Below are 21,541 nucleotides of genomic sequence, written 5' to 3'. Positions count from 1 at the left end.
TGACATAGGAAGGGCTTATAAAGAGGTTCTGCTGAGGGAGTATTAGCATTAGCAGCTAGGGAAAGAGTTAAAAAGCAGAGAATCCAGTGCAACATTCAGGGAGTGCTGCACTGTCGGCGGTGCTGTCTTTCAGAGGGGGATGTTAAACTGATGTCCCAACCACCTGCATGCGGTTGTAAAAAATCCCGTGGCACTATTTTGAAGCAGAACAGGAGAGTTATCCCTGGCATCCTGGCCAATAATTATCCCTCAATCAACATCGCGATGGCATATTATTTGGTTGTTATCTCCAGTCCGTGGGAGCTTGCTGTGCACAAATTGCCTGCCACATATCCTACGTCACAACGGTGACTAGCTGGGCTGTAAAGCACTTTGAGACATTCGGTGGTTATGAAAAGGGCTATATAAACGCAAGTCTTTAATTTCTTGGACCCTGGCTATACTAGGAGTGAACCAAATAGCTACAGAGAAGCTTTATAGAAAAGTCCATAAGGCTAGAATGTGAGCACCCACTTCTGCGATCTCCTTCCTCATCCAGCCCATCTCCCCATGGCCACCCTTTCCCACGTTACTGCCCAGAGAGTCTCCCAGTGCAGACACTTCTGTCCTATCCTCTATCATACATGGGGTGCCAGTCTCTGAGCTGCTGCTAGGTAAATAAGGTAAGATTAAGTACCACAGTGCCACCTTCTGTGATTCTTTCTGGCAGCTCTTCATTCTCTGGGGGGCTGTACATTTTGAAATGCAGGGAGAACAGTGATTAGATTTGACCGTGAAGGATAGCTAGGGACAGATGAGTGGCTGCTGGAAGAGCCTGCATTCTATCGAGCTCACTGCATGAGGGTCAGGGTGAGAGATAAGCGAGGACAAATATCTTGGACAGGTATCGACTGTTCCATCAGCATCACTGGTTCAAAATCCTGGAATTCTCTACTCAACTGCATTGCAGTAGTGCCTTCACTACATGGACTGTGGAGATACCACCACCACCACCCTGGGCAACTAAGGGTGGACAGTAACGGTCAGCTCTCCTAACAATGCTGATGTCCCCAGAATGAACGAAAGAAACAAGGAGTTTCCAACACTTGCAGTATCCCTTATTTCTAATTTGCACTCGTACAAAGATTTCAAATCTACCTACAGCCTCAGAATCTCTTAAAAGAAGCAAGAATTGCCTCAGCTGGATGGGCACTGGCGGGAAATAGACTTGCAGTGAGGCGGGGATAGAGGGCAGCGGGGCACTGACTGGATTGGTCTACAGAGAGCTGGCATGGAATCAATGGGCCGAATGGCCTCCTGCTGTCCAGTGAGACCCTATGGGCAGAATTTTGCCCTGGGTGGGCGTGCGGGCCCCACCGGCTCGGCAGCAGGCGGACAGCTGACCCCCGCCGCCGAAACGGGGCCCGCCACCATTTTAAATGGGCGGGCCAGTTAAGGCCTGCCCAGCGGCCTGCCTGATGGGAAGCGGTATGTGTGTCCTGTTCCGGGAGGGATTCCCCATCGGTCAAAGTGCGCTCTTTCACACATGCGCACTTCTCCCTGAGGCAAAGTCCTGTCTCAGGGAGATTACTGACAGTGGAAATAACTTTAAAAATAGGAACATTAAAAAATTATTAACATGTCCCCCCATGTGACAATGTCACACGAGGTGGGACATATTAATAAGAAACATATACGCTTCATTAATTTTTTACAAAATGGACATGAAACCTCATCCCGCCGGTGGATGAAGCTTCATGAATAATCTGGAACCCGCTGGAACTCCTGGCCTACCCGCCAGCCTTAAGCTTGGACGGCCAGGTCTTTAATTATCTTAAGGAGCCTGTCAATGACCTTAATTGGCCATTGCCAGGTCGGCGGGCGGACGGCTGACTTCACCGTCCGCCCATCTTCCTAAGCATTTGTATGGCTCGGGATGACGTTGGGGATTCCTCCCGACATCATCCCGCGTCAATCTCCCCATGGCGATCAGGCCCCGCCCCCAAATCGCCGGGGGGAGAATCCTGGCCCATGGCTCTAACTTGTAGATGTAAAGCTATCTCATTATTACGTAAACGTATAATTTTGAAGATGGAACAAGGGTATCTCTGGCCCAGGAAATTGCAGGGTAATCATAAAATGCTCGTGAACCGCCAACCAGGATCTCTGCCTGTTTATCCATAACTTTAAATCCAGGAAATTGGCCATTCCATATGGCAAAGGTGAAGAAAATTCACCCCATGAAACGTAACAGAGGGTTATTTAGAATTTAGAGCACGGAAGTAATCTATTCAGCACATGGTGTTGTCACTGGGCTAGTATTCCAGAGACCCAGGGTAGTGATCTGGGGACTTGGGTTCAAATCCCAACATGGCATATGGTGAAATTTGAATTCACTAAAAATCTGGAATTAAAAGTCTGACGACGACCACAAAGTCCACTGACGATTGCCGTAAAGAACCCGTCTGGTTCACTAAAGCCCTTTAGGGAAGGAAATCTGCCGTCCTGACCTGGTCTGGCCTACATGTGACTCCAGACCCACAGCAATGTGGTTGACTCCCACATGCCCCCCGAACAAGATCAATAAATGCTGGCTTAGCCAGTGCTGCCCACATCCCATGAATGAATAATAAGACATTGGTCCATTGCCGGTGTTTATGCTCCACATGACCCTCTTTCCATCCTGTCATCTCACCCTGTCAGCGTATCCTTCTATTCCTTTCTTCATCATGGCCAGGATTTTACAGCCCCCTCCCCAGCGGGATATTACAGTTCCGCCAAACTACTGAACGGAGATTTAAATGGCTCGCCACATCCACTGGGGGTGCAGGCATTGAGGGGGGTGGGATTGTGGAGACACACAGCGCTGGGCCTGTAAAATCCTGCCTCATGTGTTTATCTAAATTCCCCTTAAATACCTCTGTGCATCACTTCACCTTCACTCTTCCTTGTGGTACTGAGTTGCACATTCTCACCTCTCTCTCTCGCTCTTTCTCTCTCTCTCTCACTCTGAGAATTTCCTCCTGAATTTCCCGCTGAGTTTTTAGTGACTCTCATATATTTAGGGCTCCTCGTTCTGGACTTTCCTGCAAATGGAAACCTCTTTCCCACATCTACCTGCCTCAACCCTCCATGACTTTAAAGACGTCAATCAGCTTACCTCTCGGTCTTTTTGCAAGGGAAAAGATATCCTGAGCCCATTCAGTTTTCCCTAATAGCCGTAACCTCTTAGATTCGGTATTACCCTTGTCAATCGTTTCTGTTAACATGCAGGTCGGAGCTGCGTAGAGTGCTCTCAGTGGGGTAAGGTACCTTTGGCTCTGAACAATAGCTGTCACACTCGTCGTCTGGTTGAAAACATTCTCTTTTCCAATTCTTTCTGGCCAGCGCTTGGTGACGGTGAACCTGAGCCTTGGCATGAGTCATCACGTCAGGAGAGAAAGCGAGGCAACTGCAGAGAGAGAAAAAAATAAATACAGGCAGATACTTTTAATGGTCTCTGGCATTTCAACATAGAAAATGCTGGATAGAGTAGCCTTAATGAGCTGTAAATCAATTTTATTGCATGCATCTGTTCCACTCATTCTGGCTGTAAATATCTTTCATTTAGTTCCATATTCCTCATTCTATTCATGGCTAGTTTTCCTTTTACTAAGCTTATAATGGGCAAAGTTTTAACTTTAATATTTCATATGCGACCTGTTGCCAATAAAAGCTTAAAGTGAACAGGCTTGTCTCCTTGAATCTGAGGGGAAGTTGTTCTTCTGTGACTCTTAACAGTCATCAACAACAACTTGCATTCGTATGGCACCTTTAACCTAGTAACCAGCTCCTAACAAGCCCAGTCAGCTCCCCTATGATTTGTGTTGTGCCCAAGCCACCGCTCGCTCAAGGGCTGTTGCTTCAGGTTCTTGCGTTCGAGCCGCAGATAATCAAGGCCGACCCTCCAGTGCAGGGCTGAGGGAGTGCTGCCCTGTCGGAGGTGCTGATTTTCGGACAAGGCATTTATAATCGACGCCCCGCCTGCTCTCGCAGTTGGACGTATTATTTTGTAGAAAAGCAGGAGAGTTTGCCCCATTGTCAGGGCCGACAACCACCCCTCAGCCAACATCAGGTAAACGGTCAGCCCAGGCCTTCCAAGGAACAGCAATCGTTGTCGGGTTGCCCCTTCGCTCGAACTCTGCCCCGCCTTGATGCTTCCCTGCATTTCTTGCCCAGATTTACCGGAAATGCGGAGCGCAGCATCCCCCTGAGAGCTCCATCACTCACTTTAAATCGGCGCCCTCTCGTTCTTGACCCTTTTACCAGCGGGCACAGCTTCTCCCTCTCTACTCCGCCGTATGGCAAGAGAAAAAAGCCAGTGAGAGTGTTAGTAAATGGCTGATTGGGTCGAGTGCGTAAGTGGGCAGGTGGGTGAGGTAAGTGGGTTGATGATGAGTAGGGTGGGTGAGGTGCCAGGTGGATAGAGTGGCAGATGGCTGAGGTGGTAGGAGGGTAGAGGGGCAGGTGGATGAGGTGGCAGCTGGGTGAGCAGGTAGATGGGTGAGGTGGTAGGAGGGTAGAGGTCAGGCGGGTTGGGTGGCATGTGAGTGAAGTGGTAGGTGGGGTGACGTGGCTGAGAGGGCAGGTCGATAGAGTGGCAGATGGGTGAGGTGGTAAGAGGGTAGGTTGCAGGTGGTTGAGGTGGCAGCTGTGTGAGCTGATAGATGGGTGACCTGGTAGGTGGGTAGGGTGGAAGGTGGGTGAGATGGTAGGTGGATGAGGACATAGGTGCCTAGGGTGGTACATATTTGACATGGTAGGTGGGTGAGGTGGCGGATGGTTGAAGTGGAAGGTGGGTCAGGGGTTAGTTATGTCTGATCAGGGGATAGTCAGATGATCAGGGGGCTGGCATGCTCAGGTAGAGTAATCAGGTTGGGGGTATAAGTCAGGGCATCAGGTTGGGCAGTTGGGTGGTCACAAGGAGTGGTTGGAGGTGGGGTGTAGTCGGGTGGTGTGGTCAGTGGTAGTCTGCAGTAAAAAGGTCTGGCATTGAAAGGGTTAATGCACAGTACCACCCACAGTGCAATGTAAAGGAACACATGACCAGAGACTAATGGGCAGTCTTGAACTGGATAGAGACAAGTGTAGAGACAAGCATGGAGACAGCTCCTAACTCAGACCTTATACTGCATATACGTATATAGTTACAAGTGGTTGATAAATACTTACTGTTAAATTATACAAGACTCAGAACCTGTTCATGAGGCCTACTGAGCTACACACAACATCTTACAACATGGTGGCAGCTATCGGAACAACCCAGAGCCTTACAGAAGCTGGAGAAGAAATTTAAAACCTGGAAGATTAAATGAGAAGAATTCTGACCTGATAGAGAACACCAGAAACTCAGGCGCTAGAAGGAGGTTGACAGAGAAAATCTCCTAAGCAGGATTGGAAGCAGAAGGCAGAAGTAAAACTCTATGCTGCAGCAGAAGACTCCACCGATTCCTGTGGAAGTCCAGCTTCAGTAGGCAAAATAGTGCAGCAGAGTCAGAACATCTGGCAGGGATGAAATAAAAAAACGCATAAGCTCAAAAGCTTTTAAATCCGCAGCAGTCAGAACTGACATTGTAGAAAGCAATGCGGAGAACTCGAGTCCCGAGTTGGCGTCTGAACGTGTGATGGGCGAGCTCGACCTGAGCTAAAATAAAAATCATTTAAAAATAATCGGCAATTAAAAAACTCAGCAAAAGTTTGGAATCAACAGTTTCATGACCTGAAAATACTTAGATACTGCGATGAAGACTCAGAAAGGTCAATCCTGGGAGGCGCTGCTGAAAATTTAAGACACAGAAAATGTGGCCGCCATTACTGTGGGAGTTTGCCCAAACCACAAAGTATGGGAAAGATTGTTGAGGAGGAGTGTACTGCAGTTGTACTGCAGCATGACCTTGGATTTCCTAATGGCATTTAAAGGTGTACATACTTTTAATTTTAAGTGGACATAGATCCAAAACCTAAGATAAGAACAAAAAAACTGCAGATGCTGGAAATCCAAAACAAAAGCAAAAACAGAATTACCTGGAAAAACTCAGCAGGTCTGGCAGCATCGGCGGAGAAGAAAAGAGCCGATGGTTCGAGTCCTCATGACCCTTCTGTCGAAGGGTCATGAGGACTCGAAACGTCAACTCTTTTCTTCTCCGCCGATGCTGCCAGACCTGCTGAGTTTTTCCAGGTAATTCTGTTTTTGCTTTTGTTTTGGATCAAAAACCTACCTCACCTGCCCACTTTGGACTCACCTAAGGCCCAGACCAGTCACAAAATTGGGGACATTGGAGAAAAAGATTCCTGAGATACATGACTGCTTCAGGTCTGGACAAAAAGACAGAAGTTGAACAGGTTGGCACGCTGCTTTATTTGGTAGGTCCAATAGCCGATGATATAACAGCTAGACAAGGACTAAGTGAATCCTCAACAGCCAGGTGAAGCTGTTTACTCCTTCACTAATGAGCTGTACAGAATGGCTGAAGGCTGTGGCTGCAGTGGCCTGAGATCTGAGTCAATCAGCGATAGAACTGTTGTTGGCTTGGCAGGCGATGTACTTGCAGGCCTGCTTCAAGCTAAGGAAGATTTAACCCTTGGAAAGGCCTTTCAGGCTGTCATGCAATCCAAAATCCATTTACAGCACAGATCCATCTTAAGGGGCAAAAGCAAGCCATGGTACTGAGCAACCCCCACTGTCCAGCTAGTAAAACAGCAGAGGAGCAGGGACACTCCAGGGTAAGGGAAGCAATACCCTAACCATCCATTATTCATCAAGGTTTACCCAGTACAACTGAGTCTACCAGTCCTTCAGCTGTTATAAAAACAAGATCTGGAAGAAGAAAGGGTTAACTTTGGACTGGGTATAGTACCATCCACTGTATGATGGCATGGCCCGAGACTAGAGGGCAGCCTTGTATTGGAGAGAGACGGGTGTAGTGGCAAGCATAGAGACAACGTCTAGCTTAGATGTTATATGTATATTTATGTATATAATTACAAGTAATTAATAAACACTTACATTTAAACTATACAAGACTCAGGGCCTTTTCATGAAACCTACCGAACTACACACAACATCTGACAACATCGTCGAGGTGTCAAGTGATGGTTGGGGGGAGGTCGAAGGGGAATCAGGGGTATCAATGGGTTAGTCAGCAGGAAAGGGAGTCAAGGCGGTTTGAGGGCTGGGATCAGCTGTATAATTACCCAGGAGTTATACTAGAATGTTTCTGTCTAAATTTCCTGGGTAACTACCCAGATAAGTAATTCAGAACTGCCCCATGCTCTGACTCTAACTCAGAGTCAGAGACATTCACAAAGGGTCCCAGGGAAGTTGAAACTTCCAGGGCAATTCCCACAGAGGGGATTCCCACAGATCAGGATGTGCGCGGTCTCCGATAATCCGGAGACCAGAATATTTGGGCCATGATCTTGTCATTATCCCATTACTGTCAATGGGAGCTTGCTGTGCCTGCTCCAGTTCCTACATGCCTATTGCAGCATATTGGTACTGTTGCTGGACATGGTGACATGGGCTGTGGTGACATGGGTGCAAATCCCAACAAGGCAGCTGGAGGAATTTAAATTCAATTAGTTCATAAATCTGGAATAAAATGGTAGTTTCATTAATGATTGTGAAAGTATTAGATTGTTGTAAAAACCCATCTGGTTCACAAATGTCCTTTAGGGAAGGAAATCTGTCATCCTTACCTGGTCTGGTCTACACGTGACTCCAGACCCGCAGCAATGTGGTTACCTCTTCACTGCCCCCTGAAATGGCTGAGCAAGCCACTCAGCTGTAGCATTGCCCACCCTCCAGGATTGGCCTGGAGTCTCCAGGAATTGAAGACCAATTTCCAGGGCACTGCAGTGTGCAACCCTGGAGAAAAACCATCGGTACATGAAAAAAGATTTAAAAGAAAAAAATTTTTCTTTGAACATTTCTCTTTACCAGAAATAAAAACATTGAGAATGGGAGAAAAAGGCTGTTTGGCTGAGAGTCAAACATCATCCAATTGGGTAATGAATCTTTCTGCTTTCCAACTGGTGTAGGAAGGCAGTGCATCACAAGGATGGATGTGTTGGAGTTTGGGGAAAGTCACATGATGAAAGCTCCAGGAACGCGGTTAATCCCAGTTGGCAATCCTATTCAGTTGTGTCAACCTGCGGTAGCACTTTATCTGTACCTACACCACATGGGCTGCAGCAGCTTAAAAAGATACCACACCGCCACCACCTTCACAAGGGAAATTAGAGGTGGGTAACAAATGCTGGCCTCGCCAGCGAAATTCACAACATGAGAATGAATGGGAAAAAAATTACAAGCGTGTCTGTACTTCAAAAGCACCTCACTGACTGTGCAGCGTGTTGGGACATCCTGTGGTCATGAAACCTGCTAATGTAAGTTCTTTTTTCTCCCCCCTGTGGAGCTCTTAGAAGATTAGCAGCGGTTTGAAAGGGAGGGAAGTTGCCAATCAACAGGAGACTGGCCATAAGTAAAGAAATATTAAAACCTAATTGTATGTGGAAGATGAGAAAAATACTAGGGAGAACTATCAAAATACTTTTATTGTGAGCTATCACCCTCTTGTAGAGGATCTAATCCAAACTCAGTGAACCTAAATCCATTGCAGGATGCTCAGCTGAAAAGGACCTGTTGCTTGTTGGTGGATATACAGTGAGGCTATCGATGGTTCCTACCACTTGTAACATAATATATTCCATTCTTGCTGTGCCTGAAGCATACTGTTTGGATACCATGAAGCAGCCTTGTATAACTTGCAAGGAAGTCTTTATTAACAATGCTGAACTATGTACGTATTTACAGTAGGTATGGAGAGGGCTCCATACTAGGTCCTTACACATTGCTACTCATCTCTGGACTGGCCCCAGCTCTAGCTCATGTGCCTTCTTACATTGCCATGTTTACTGTACTCAGTCAGAGTTAACCCCTTAGGTACCAGATCCTTCTACTACAGTTATCAGCAAAGGAGCTCACTGGCTGTGGTTCATCAATGGATATGTAGTTAAAGTGTTTTCCTATACTTTTTAGTCCCTCACTTTCCAATACACATCCCCACACCTCTAAACATGCTGAGAAATATCTTCAGCCAATAATGCACAAGTAACAAGTAGCCTAAGATGCTGGTTCAATCTCATGGTTCAGCCAGTGTTTATAAACACTGAGACTTTGTTCTGCCAGTTTATGAGGACAATCAAAGCTGTCCAATTGAATCATAGCCTTACAAGGATGTAATATCCTCCATCAATTAGCAATAATACTTTAACATTCAATTGAGAAACGACCCCTCCGCCTGATTCTCCATCTGTGAGAATTTTGTGCTCAGAACAGGAAGGTAAATCTGCCAGTGCAAGATCCTATTGTGACAGCCGTGATTGATGGGCCTGTCACATCGCTCAATGATGGCTGTAAACGGTTGTTGCTAACAATGAGAGGATTTAGTGGGATGTAATTTACTTCAGAGGGGACAGAGCTATTAATCATCAGGCACGTAATCTATGATAGGTCTGGCCCAGAGAGCCAATTCATTCTGCAAGGGCTGATTCCTCCATCTTCTGAGTGACCTGTGTAGGAATGGGCAGTCATTACTTATGGTTTAATGCGAGGATTCTGTCTTAGGCTGGCGACCTGTGGGTGTCGTTAAAAACCCCTGGGCTATACAAAGCTGAGTCAAGCGTGGGACCGGAGGGGGAAATAATAATCAGCGGTATTGATCGGTCAGGAAAAGCAATGCCATTGTAGAACTGCAGTCTCAGCGTCCTGTTCCTTGAAGAGGTTCGATGAGATTTCAAAACATTCATCCTTGTTTTCAAACCTTTCCCTGGTTTCATCACTTTTCTATCTTTCATACACAGGATATGGGCTTTGCTGGCTGGGCCAGCATTTATTGCCCATCCCTAGCTGCCCTTGAGAAGGTGGTGGTGAGCTGCCTTCTTGAACCGCTGCCGTACATGTGAGGTAGGTACACCCACAGTGCTATTAGCGTGGGAGTTCCAGGATTTTGACCCAGTGACAGTGAAGGAACGGCGATATATTTCCAAGTCAGGGTGGCACGTGGCTTGGAGGGGAACTTCCAGGTGGTGGTTCTTATCACTTGCTACCTCTGTAACTTCCTCCAGCCCCATAGCCATCCAAGGTCAGTGCACTCCTCCAATTTTGATCTCTTATGTGCTCCCTATTTCTTTCACCAAACATTGGTGGCAGTGCCTTCAGCTGCCTAAACACCGAAGTTCTGGAATTTCCTCCCTAATCCCTTGCTGCTTCTCACTCCTCCAATAAGACAAACCTTAAAACCTACTTCTTTAACCAACATTTTGACTGCCTGTCTTAATATCTCCTTATGCGGCTAGGTGCAAAAAAAGCTTCTATCTAATCACGTCCTTGTGAAGCGCCTTAGGACATTTTACTATGTTATTGTCGCTATATAAATGCAGGTTGTTAAGTTCTGTGAACCTTTGTAGTCTGATCTCAGCTGTGGAATTGAGGAGAATGGAATATTATTGTGTGAATTTATAGATATCATGCTGGATTTTCATAGGCTAAAACTACCAGTTAGATTTACTTACAATTAAAAGAGCACATTGAGAAAATTAATGAAGTAATATAAGTATTAGCACTGACCTATTGGGAACTCTCTTGCTTATCTGTCAGGAGATCATGGGCTCAAGGTACACTCTAGGGACTTGACTGTGTATTCTGGACTCAGAAGCCTCATGGAGTCATTATGGCACAGAGGAGGCCATTCAGCCCATCAAGACCATGCCGGCTCTCTGAAGACCAATCCATACCATTCTTCAACTCTATCTCCATAGCCCTGTAGGTTTATTTCCCTCAAGTGCCCATTCAGTTTCCTTTTGAAATCCTTTATTGTCTTCACTTCCATCACCCTCATTGGCAGTGAGTTGCAGGTCATTACCATTCACTACATAAAAAAAGTTCTTCCTTGTATTCTCCCCGCATCTCTTGTTCAAAACATTAAATCAATGCCCATAGCCCTTGTACCATCAGCTAATGGGATCAGCTTTTCTTTGTCTACCTTATCTAAGCTACCACAATCTTGTACATCTCTATCAAATCTCTGCTCAATCTCCTTTGATCCAAGGAGAACAACCCCAGCTTCTCCAACCCAACCTTGTAACTAAAATCCTTCATCCCCGGAACGGTTCTGGTAAATCTCCTCGGTGCCCTCTCAATGACCCTCACATCCTTCCTTAAGTGTGATGGCATCAGAGGAGTAGTGAGGGAGTGCTGTACTGTTGAGGATGCTGTCTTTGAATGAACGTTGAACCAAGGTTCTACTCATCTTGGATGGAAAAATAGAAGGAAAAAAACAGTAAAAACTGGGAAATAAGAAAACTGGTGCGAATTGGAGTTCCATTTTCAGCTATACAAGACCAGTTTGGACCAGTACTCTTATTTCTCAGCTTTTTTACTGTTTTTAGCGATCGATCACTATTTGAAGAAGGTCATGGAAAAGTCTTCAACATTCATCCTTTAAAATAGATGATCTGTTCATTTGGTCACCTCCCAGGGGGAGGTGATGGGGGTGAAGGGAAGGAAACAGGCCAGTTTCAATGCCGAGTTAAGTTGGGAGATTGGATCTGGGAGGTGACCCTGGGGAGGGAGGGGTCTGAGACAGGCTGGGTGGCCAAGGGTCCCTGCTCTTGCACTACAGTAGCTGGTCCATCTTCCCAGTTTGAAAACATAATGAAACAGAGGGTGGGATTTTCCACACCCGCCGCCGAGATCTTCTGGTCCCACTGCAAGTCAGCAGACTTCTGGCTAGGGCACCCGCCTTGCCCACGGTGAGTCCTGCCCAAGACAGGGCCAGAAAATCCCAGCCAAAGGCTGGAATCTTCTGCCCCCTCAGGAGGCGAGGAAGGAGGCAGGCGGGTTGGCATCGGGACTGATACCTGATGCCTTCTCGCCTCCACTGGAAGTAAGTTCTGGGTGGGAAGGCCCATGCTCGACCTTCCCAGCTACCCCGCTGCCCCTGTTACTGACCTCCATACTCCCCCTCTCCCACAACCCCCAGACAGCGAGATTCCCCGCACACCCACTAACTTTATCCTGGGTCGCCCCATTTTCCTGGCGCTCCAGGGTGGGTAATGGTCCAGCAGCAGCCACAGCCTCCTCCATGGCACTACTGAATGCAAGAGCTGCCGGCCTCTGATTGGCCAGCAGCTCTTGGCGGGCAGGAAGTCGGTTTCCGGGGTCCTCAGCCTGGAGGAACGCTCACTGCTGTCCACATAACTGCCCGATGGGCAGAAGATAAGGTGGGCTTTCCTCCTCAGAGTCAGCGCGGGTGCCTCGCCAGGTTTTCAGGCAGTGAGCGAGACACCCTCCGAGAACGGAAGTTTCCACCCAAAGGGCGAGTATTCTGGCTGCTCATTTGGATGGTGTCGTATTCCTCCTATTGTCTTATAGAAGTTTTGTTTGAGAACTCCGGAATAGCTGCCCTTGTTCAGAATATTCTATTGTTGATCTCATTTGACTAGCATCCATCAGTTCTGTGGAAAACGTGAGAGAAGCTCAGATTAAACTACAGCACATGAAAGCTATTGCCATGCTGCCCTTGGCTTACTGGTATCTCTTTTGCCTAGCAATAAGATAATGGTGGGTTCAATCCCCACTTCGGCATGTAATCCAGGTTGATGCTTGGCTGGTTAGCTTAGGTGGTTAGAGCATGATATATGATAACACCAATGGTCCAAATTCAATCTATTGCTGTGGTAGTTCATGGAGACCTGCCTCCTCTCTTTGTCCCTTGCTTGCAACACCTCTCAATCTATCTAACCAACTGTCTCTCTCTAATGTTGGGAGATGCATATGGCCCTAATGGACTGTGACTAATTGTAAGTGTCCCTAGCACCACGGGAGTGCTGCACTGTTGAAGGTACACTTTTCTTTCAATGAGTTGTTAAACCACATTCATCTGTCTTCTCCATCACCTCCCTGTGTGTTTCCCTATGAGAAAAGACTCCTTCACCGCTATCTGTGTGAGATGTTGTAGCGTGTTGCCAGCTAACAAAAGCTAGCTCTATTCCCTGGGCTGGCACCTCTCCCAATCATCAATAATTTCCCCTTCTGTTTATTTCTTTGATGTCATTTCATGGTATCCCCTCCATAACTTTGTAGCTGGTGACACAGTTACGAGAAATATCCAGCATGTCGTATGATTAAAAAGTTAATCCTTCAGCTTTTGGCAGGCAAAATCAATGTTTTTTTTCCACTTGGAAGCAGTTCAGAGAAGATTTACTGGACTGATATCTGGAATGGGTGGCTTGTCTTATGAGGAAATGTTGGACAGACTAGGCTGGGATCCACTGGGGTTTAGAAAAATAAGAGGCGACTTGATTGAAACATATGAGATCCTGAGGGCTCTTGACAGGGTGGATGTGGAGAGGAAGTTTCCTCTTGTGGGAGAATCTAGAACTAGGGGACACTGTTTAAACATAAGGGGTCACCTATTTAGGACAGAGATGAAGAGAATTCTTTTTCTCTCAGAGTGTCATGAGTTTCTTGAACTCTCTTCCTCAAAAGACGAAGGAAGCAGAGTCTTTGAATACTTTTAAGTTAGAGGTGGATAGATTTTTGGTAACCAAGCTGGTGATGGGTTATTGGCGGTAGGTGGGATTCAGATTTCAGGTTACTATCAGATCAGCCATGATCTTACTAAATGGTGGAGCAGGCTCGAGGGGCTGAATGGCCTACTCCTGCTCCTTGTTCGTATATTCGTGTATCAGAAACCTTGTGAAACTTGGAAGAATTTTAGAGCTGTAACTGTTTGACTGACAGTTCATCAATTGGAAGCAGCATGTTGTGGATACCTAATGTGAACCATTAATGGGACAGGAGAGGGGGTGTTGAATCTGCTGGTGCTCCTACATCAAAATCAGCAGCTTGCATTTATATTGTGCCTTCAAAACACCCCAAGGCACTTCACAGGAGAGCAATCAAACGGGATTTGACACCAAGCCACATGGGGCAAATAACCAAAAGCTTGATTGAAGAATTATGTCCCACTGTGAGTTGAGCCGAGATTCTAAGCTGACCTACATTGGTTCATGGTCAAACAGTGTCTGGATTTTAAAATTCCCATCCTTGTTTTCAAATTCCTCCATGACTGCGTCCCTCCCCCTATCTCTGCACTCTCCCCCAGCCCCACAACCCTCTGAGATATCTGCACTCCTACCAGACTCAATCCTGGGATGGCGGGAATGAGGGAAGTTTGAGGAGATTCTCTAGAGTTTAGAAGAATGAGAGGTGATCTCATTGAGACCCACAAAATTCTTACAGGGTTCAACAAAGTAGATGCATGATGGATGTTTCCCCTGTTGGCAGGTTAATTAGGGATGGGAGACAAATGCTGAAAGAACAAAGGAAAACTCTTACTCTTCTAAACTCCAGCAGATACAAGCCTAGTCTGTCTAACCTTTCCTCATTAGACAACCCACCCATTCCAGGTATCAATCTAATAAACCTTCTCTGAACCGCCTCCAATGCATTTACATCCTTCCTTAAATAAGGATACCAATCCTCCAGATGTGATCTCACCAATGCCCTGAATAACTGAAGCATGACCTCCCTACTTTTGTATTCAGTTCCCCTCGCAATAATCTAGAATATTTTATTAGCATGCACAGCTCTGGCTTTGTCAAAGGGGACATGGAATAACAAGACATAAAGTGATTTATTTTACATAAAATATATGAATGGACTGAACACAGTTTTTGCAGTGAGATCTGTCAATTTCCTCCCACTTCTCACCCAATGAAACTAACCGAAATACAAATTAAACTGATGCTCTGGGTGAAAAATCCCTTTCGAATCAGGTATAGCTAACGGGGTCTGTCTTTCCTTATTATCGTCTGCATGTTGCCTTCATCACTCTGCTGTACCTGAGAGAGGCAGAGAAAGAAGCCAAGAGAATACGTCCATTTCTCTCCCAGCTCTGTGGGCATGAGGGATTGGCCTGCCAGACTGTCAGTCAAAGTGTCCAGTCTGATTGAAATGCCTCTGCTTTGATTTAGGGGCTCAGGGCTCCCATGTAATTGTTCAACTAAACTCCCTGCTGAACACACTGATTGAAAAAAAAACTAGCCTTAGCCATTTAGACATTGTGAAGAAATATAAAATGCTTAATACCTTACACCAGCAGTTCCTATTCCTCACTGAGCAACATTTCAATTTGCGATGGATTCCAGCTGCGCCGGCTTTGCTAATTCACCCATTTTAAGCCAAACCTGATCAGTTCAACAATGTTATTCAAGCTCCCTTAGGCACCATACAAATGAAAACATCACACCCGTGAGCATCACTTCAAATCGGTTTTTACCTGGTTTGCATGGTTAATAACCAGCTGCATTTAAACGAGTTAAAATAGCTCAAGTCTTATTTCTGGAGAAACAGGTGGGTATCCTATTCATCTCGATGGCCACAGATGTGAAAACTCACCCAGCGTTAAAATCGAGCCAGGAGTTTTGACTCTCCTCGGGATAGCTCATCCAGCCCAGCAGGGACGGAGATCTCAATGCGTTTACTGAACCCTCGGGAATGTACCAATTTCATCCAAGTGGTCCGATGAATGTGGTGAGGTTCGGGTCAGTCCATTGGTGTTGGTGGCCCGAGGACAGTTAGCCAGCAATGAAATTAAAATTAGGAGACACTTGGACAGAGGCAATGAAGAGAAAGCTTTTCCACCGGTGGGTGGGTCAGTAACCAGTGGACACAGATTTAAGATTTGCGATTCAGAGGGGAACATGAGGAGATTTCTCTTTTCCATGGGGAGTTGTTGTGATGTGGAGCGCACTAAATAATATGAGATTCAATAATAACTTTCAAAGAGGGATTGGATAAATTCTCGAAAAATAGGGAAGTGAGACCACACCTGGAGCACTGTGCACAGTTTTGGTCCCCTTACTTGAGGAAGGATGTAGTTTTACTGGAGGTGGTTCAGAGGAGGTTCACTAGATTGATTCCAGAGATGCAGGGCTTGTCTTATGAGGAGAGATTGAGCAGTTTAGGTCTATACTCGCTGGAGTTTAGAAGGATGAGAGGAGATCTGATTGAGGTATATAAGATGCTAAAGGGGAGAGACAAAGTAGACGTGGAGCGGATGTTCCCCCTTGTGGGGCATTCTAGAATGAGAGGTCATAGTTTTACGCTAAGAGGTGGTAGATTTAAATCAGAGATGAGGAGGAATTACTTGTCTCAAAGGGTTGTGAATCTGGATATTCACTACCTCAGAGTGCAGTGGATGCCTGGACGCTGAATTAATTTGAGGAGGAGATAGACAGATTTTTAATTAGTAACGGGTTGAAAGGTTATGGGGAGAGGGTGGGAAATTGGAGTTGAGGCTGAAATGAGATCAGTCATGATCGTAATGAACGGCAGGGCAGGCTCGAGGGGCTGAATTGTCCAGCCCTGCTCCTCGTTCTTGTGTTCTTATGAAAAGGAAACATTTGTAGGAAAAAGCAGGAGAGTGGGGTGAATTGAATTGCTAGTTCAAAGAGCTGGCACAGACACTGGCCCGAATGGCTCCTCCTGTGCTGTAAGGTCCTGGAAGGTAAGAGGAGGATTAGACCTGTGTATGTCTGTGGTAGAATACCTGTCAGGAAAATGATTTGAGACGTCAAAGGTTGGAAGGACTCAGTGTGGGAATGTTAGGGGTCTTTTCATTCACTGTGGCAATATTAGAGGTTTGGCTCAGCACATCTGTATATGTATACATGTATATGTATATGTATATGTACCTGTATATGTATACATGTATATGTATATGTATATGTACCTGTATATGTATACATGCAGGCCAGGATTTCCCGGTTGGCAAGTGGGGGGGTTGGGGCCTGCTCGCTGACACGTAAAATGACGTGTGGTGAAGTTGGGCGGAACTCCCGACATCACTCCGCCCCATTTAAATGTTCAGGTAGGAGGGGGCTCAGCAGAATCAGCTGTCTGCTCGCCGATCTGTCAATGGCCACTTGAGGCCATTGACAGAGTCATTTAACTAATTAATGGACCTGCCTGTCCAACCTTAAGGTCAGGAGGCCAGAAGCCCCGGCAGGGATTAGAGAAAAGCATCAAACCTCATCCACGGGCGGGATGAGGTTTCATGTAGGTTTTTAAAAATGTAATTAAAATGTATCTAAAAGTAATGGACATGTCCCAACTCTTGTGACAGTGTCACATGAGGGGGACATGTCAGGGAAATATATTTTTTTTATTTTTCAGGTTTTATATTGTGGAGCTGATCTCCCTGAGGCTGCACTTAGCCTCAGGGAGGTGAGTGCACTCTTCCATGCGCGTGCGTGAAAGAGCGCACTCTCGATTTTAGGCATTCCCCCCCCAGATAGGGAGTGCATAGCGCTTCCCTGTGGATGTCATGCTGGGCGGGCCTTAATTGGTCCACCCACGTAAAATGGCGGGGGCGCCGATCGGAAGCGCGCCTCTGTGCACCCGCTCTTCAACTTCCCCCTCCGACGGGGGGACAATTCTGCCCATAGTGTGTATATATACATAAACACCGGGATTTTCCAGTCCTGCCCGCAGTGGGATTTGACAGATCAGCCAAATGTCCACAGCAGGCTGCACTGGAAAATCCCGGTCAGAGTGTATGTGTGTACAAAGGAGCTGCACGTGTTGTCTCATAAATGGTCCTGGTTTAAATATGGAGTCCCTGCTAAAACACCAGATCTTTGAAAGTGGCAGGACACATTGAGAATTTAATTAGCAAAGCATAGAGGATCTCAGGCTTGGTCATTAGAGGTATTGAGTACAAAAGCAAGGAAGTTTGCTGAACCTTTATGGAACTCTGATTAGACACCAACTAGAGTATTGCATCCAGTTCTGGTCACCACACTTTAGGAAGGATGTGAGGGCGATAGGGTGAGGGTGAGGGTGCTGAGGAGATTGTCCAATATGGCTCAAGGGCTGGAAGATTTTAGCATCAAGGTTATGCTGAAGAAGCTAGGGTTGTTCTCCTCGAAGCAAAGAAGATCGAGGAGAGGTGTGATAGAGGTCTAAAAGATTATGACAGGCTTAGATAAGATAGACAAGAAACGGCTGTTTCCGTTAGCTGATTGTACAAGCACGAGGGGACACAGATGTAAGATTTTGGCCAAGAGATGTGATGGCGATGTGACCTGGAACTCACGGTCTATGAGGTTGGTGGAAGCAGAGATGATGAATGATTTCAGAAGGAAATTGGATGGGCATTTGAGGGGAATAAACTTTCAGGTTTAGGGGGATAGAGCAGGGTCTGAGGGGAGAGGTGAAATGGAACTGACTGGATTGCTGTACAGAGAGACAGCATGGATGCAACGGGCTGAATGGGCTCCCTCCATGACTCATGAGATACTACAATGTTTGCCTATTGGAAACTCTGTAGACCTGTCTGAAAGAGTGGTCACATCCTAAACTATCACTGTGGATAAGGAAACAAATACTTGGGAATGAGGGCAAAGAGGCAGGGAGAGTATTGACAGGGTAATGGCAGACATCCATTGGCGAGCAAGAAGCCTGGAAATGGGGAGTGAGGTTGGGAGCTGCTGGTGGGATTTATAAGGAGAAGTTGGAGTCAACATGAGGTAATGAGTCAGGAGGTAGACCCTCACAGGGAGATAAAAGTTGACTTTCCCTTTCCTGTCCCTTCTTTGCTTTACTCTAACTTACTAATTTTAATGGTTTGAAAGGAAAATCACAAAATGTCTCTCCAGTGTCTGAGTTAGGTCACAGATCGGTCATGATCTCATTGAAGGGCAGAACAGGTTCGAGGAGCCACGTTCCTTTCCTATTCCTACGTTTCTATGTAGCGATACCGGGAAAGTGACAACTCACGTAGTAAGGACAGATCCCATTACCTCTTTAATATACGAATGGTCACTACGGATGAGATGCCAAACGGCCTGTGCTGGTGATTCAAGCGGGTGTTAATGATGCGCTGAGATTACCCAAGGAAGGACAAGAGATTTTCCCAGTGCCCTGGCCAACATTTGCCCCTCAATAAAGGAACACCCAGAAAGGACAGAATCTGGCTGATCAACTAATGTGTTTTTTGGGGTGGGGTATGTCTCTGATGGTGCAGAATTGGCAGGTTTTGTTTTCCTCCTTGACAGCTACAACTCTTCAAATAACAGAGCTCAGAAGGAGGCCATTCAGCCCATCATGCCTAGCTACACCTGCTCTGAAGAAACTACTCCATCAATCCTACTCTCCTGCTCTTTCCCCACACGACCCTTCAATTCTCCATCCTCTATTCTCCCTGTCTAATTTCCATCGGCTTGGGCCAGGATTTTCCGGTCCCGTTGGTTTTGGGGGTCAAGGTGGGTAAAATTCAGCGCCGGGGCAAAAATCGGTTTCACGCTGGTGTGAAAGCACAGCGGGATCATCTGATGGAGTTCGCCATGTGGAAACACCAATCCCGCTGGAGACGCCAGCATGAACTTGATTTGCTTCCTGGTAATGGGGATGCAAAGTAAGGCCCATCCCTCCACACCAGATTTTGCGTTACGCTGGCAGGAAAGCACGCTAGCCCAGAACACGTCTGGACAAGTAGGACATGCAGAAGTCGGGACTTACCGTTAGGGCCTTGATCAGATCGCGGACATCCAAGGAGGAGAAGATGCTGGAGCCCTGCAGCTACTGGACCCTGGAGGAACACATGCATCACACGCTGGGTGGATCCTCATGGACATGGCTCCACCCTGAAGCACTCTCGGAAGGTGTGAGGTCTCCGTTGATGCTTTGGGTCTGCTTCGGAACATCATGGTCTTGCCAGGAGCTGCTACAGATGATTGGCGAGGGGAGAGGAAAGGAAGGTCCAGCTGTGATTGGGAGAGGAATGTGTACTGGGGGGGATGGGGTAGGGAAGGGAGGCCTAGGTTTGACTGGGAGAGGAAGGTGTACCAGGGGGTGGGAGATTGTGAGATTGGGAGGGGACAGTGGGGGGAAGATGAAGGTGTTGTGGGGTGAGGTCGGGAGCAGGGAGGAGGGAGTATGGGGGTGAAGGGTGTAATGGGGGAGAATGTAGCAAGTGGGGAGATGGGTGTAAGGGGGCAGGGGTTTTGGAGGAAGAAAGGGGTTTGGAGGAGGAAGGAGTTTGGAGAGGGGAAGGAGTTTGGAGGGGAGAAGGAGTTTGAAGGTGGGGAGGAGTTCAGAGGGGGGGAAGGTGTCCGGGGGGAGGAGGGAGTTCGGAGGGAGGAAGGAGTTTGTGGGGCAGAAGGAGTTTGGAGAGGGGAAGATGTCCGGGGAGGAGGGAGCTCAGAGGGGGGGAAGGAGTTCAGAGGGGAAGGTGCCCTCTCGCGTTGCCACTGCAGGAACCCATGGCTACCGCAATAGAGTACGGGTCTACGTGCATCTCTGTGTTCTGCTAGATCAGGGTCTCCGTGGTGACCTCCATCCTTCCCATGGAGACCTCCATACATGAACATGTGGGCACATTTCATCAGAGACAGGCGGATGCATTCCTGGGACTCACGGGCCACTCTGTTGAGGGATTCCAACAGCTCTGCATGATGTTCCGCCAATTTCTGCTGATTCTCCAAGGCCGAATCCAGAGGCTCTTCACCTGACTTGGACCTCACAGATGCCTCTTCCCCAGCAGTCCTCCAAATGTCAGGGTCTCGCACAAGCCTGCCTCCTCCTGCTGCGGACACATGTCCGTGCGATGATCATCAGATTGTGAACCTGAGTTGTGTGTCCCTGCGCTGGTGCAGGGTGTGGGTAAGCGCTGTGATGGGTCTCCCAGGCTGCTTATTCCCAGCTCTTCACTGGAGGAGGTGTCCTCTTGGCTGGAGGTGAGGACCTGGATGGAGCTGAGGGTCTGGCTGGCTGAGGGTGTCGGTCACTTGTCAAAGCCCCTTGTGAATCAATGTGGAGATAAGTAGTGCATGGCAGCAGAGTCAAAAGCAGGAGAGAGACACTCACAGTTGGGTTGAGAGAGGGATGATGTGGTGCAGGATCCTCATGTGGGTGTTCACCACCGACCTCACTGTCACCACAGGCAGGGTCCACACCCTCACCAGTCAGCGTGGTGGCCACTCCTCATAGTGAGTGAGGGGCCTAATGTGGGCCACTCCACCCCTGCTCTGCGACCTCTCCCTGCTGATGTGAGCCAGCTTCTCCTGCATGAAAACAGATGGAGAGAGTGTGAGCAGGACACATGTCACTGACTGGAATGTTAGTGTGGTGAGCGGAGCCATGGACAGGGTGAGCTCCAGAGGATATGAGCCTGATGGGGATGTGAGGGTGTGTGTGAGAGTTAGTGGTGTTGTCCCTTGAGGTGTGAGGTCCCTGTGGATGTGTGATGGGTTTGGGAGTGTGTGATTTGAGAGCGATGAGGTGATTGACTTGCCCTGGTGGATCAGATGAGATCATTGATCCTCTTCCTGCACTGGATGGCTGACCTCCTCTGTGCTCCACTGGTGTTGACACCACTGTCACCGTCCCCCAGGCCGGATTGGTGACTCTGGTGGACCTCCTGCGGCCAGGGCAGGGGTAGAGGACATCGCG

This window comes from Carcharodon carcharias, chromosome 31 (genome assembly GCF_017639515.1).
Source record: "Carcharodon carcharias isolate sCarCar2 chromosome 31, sCarCar2.pri, whole genome shotgun sequence".
Lineage (NCBI taxonomy): Eukaryota > Metazoa > Chordata > Chondrichthyes > Lamniformes > Lamnidae > Carcharodon > Carcharodon carcharias.
The sequence above is the reverse complement of the archived record's forward strand: the minus strand, read 5'-3'. Positions refer to the sequence as shown.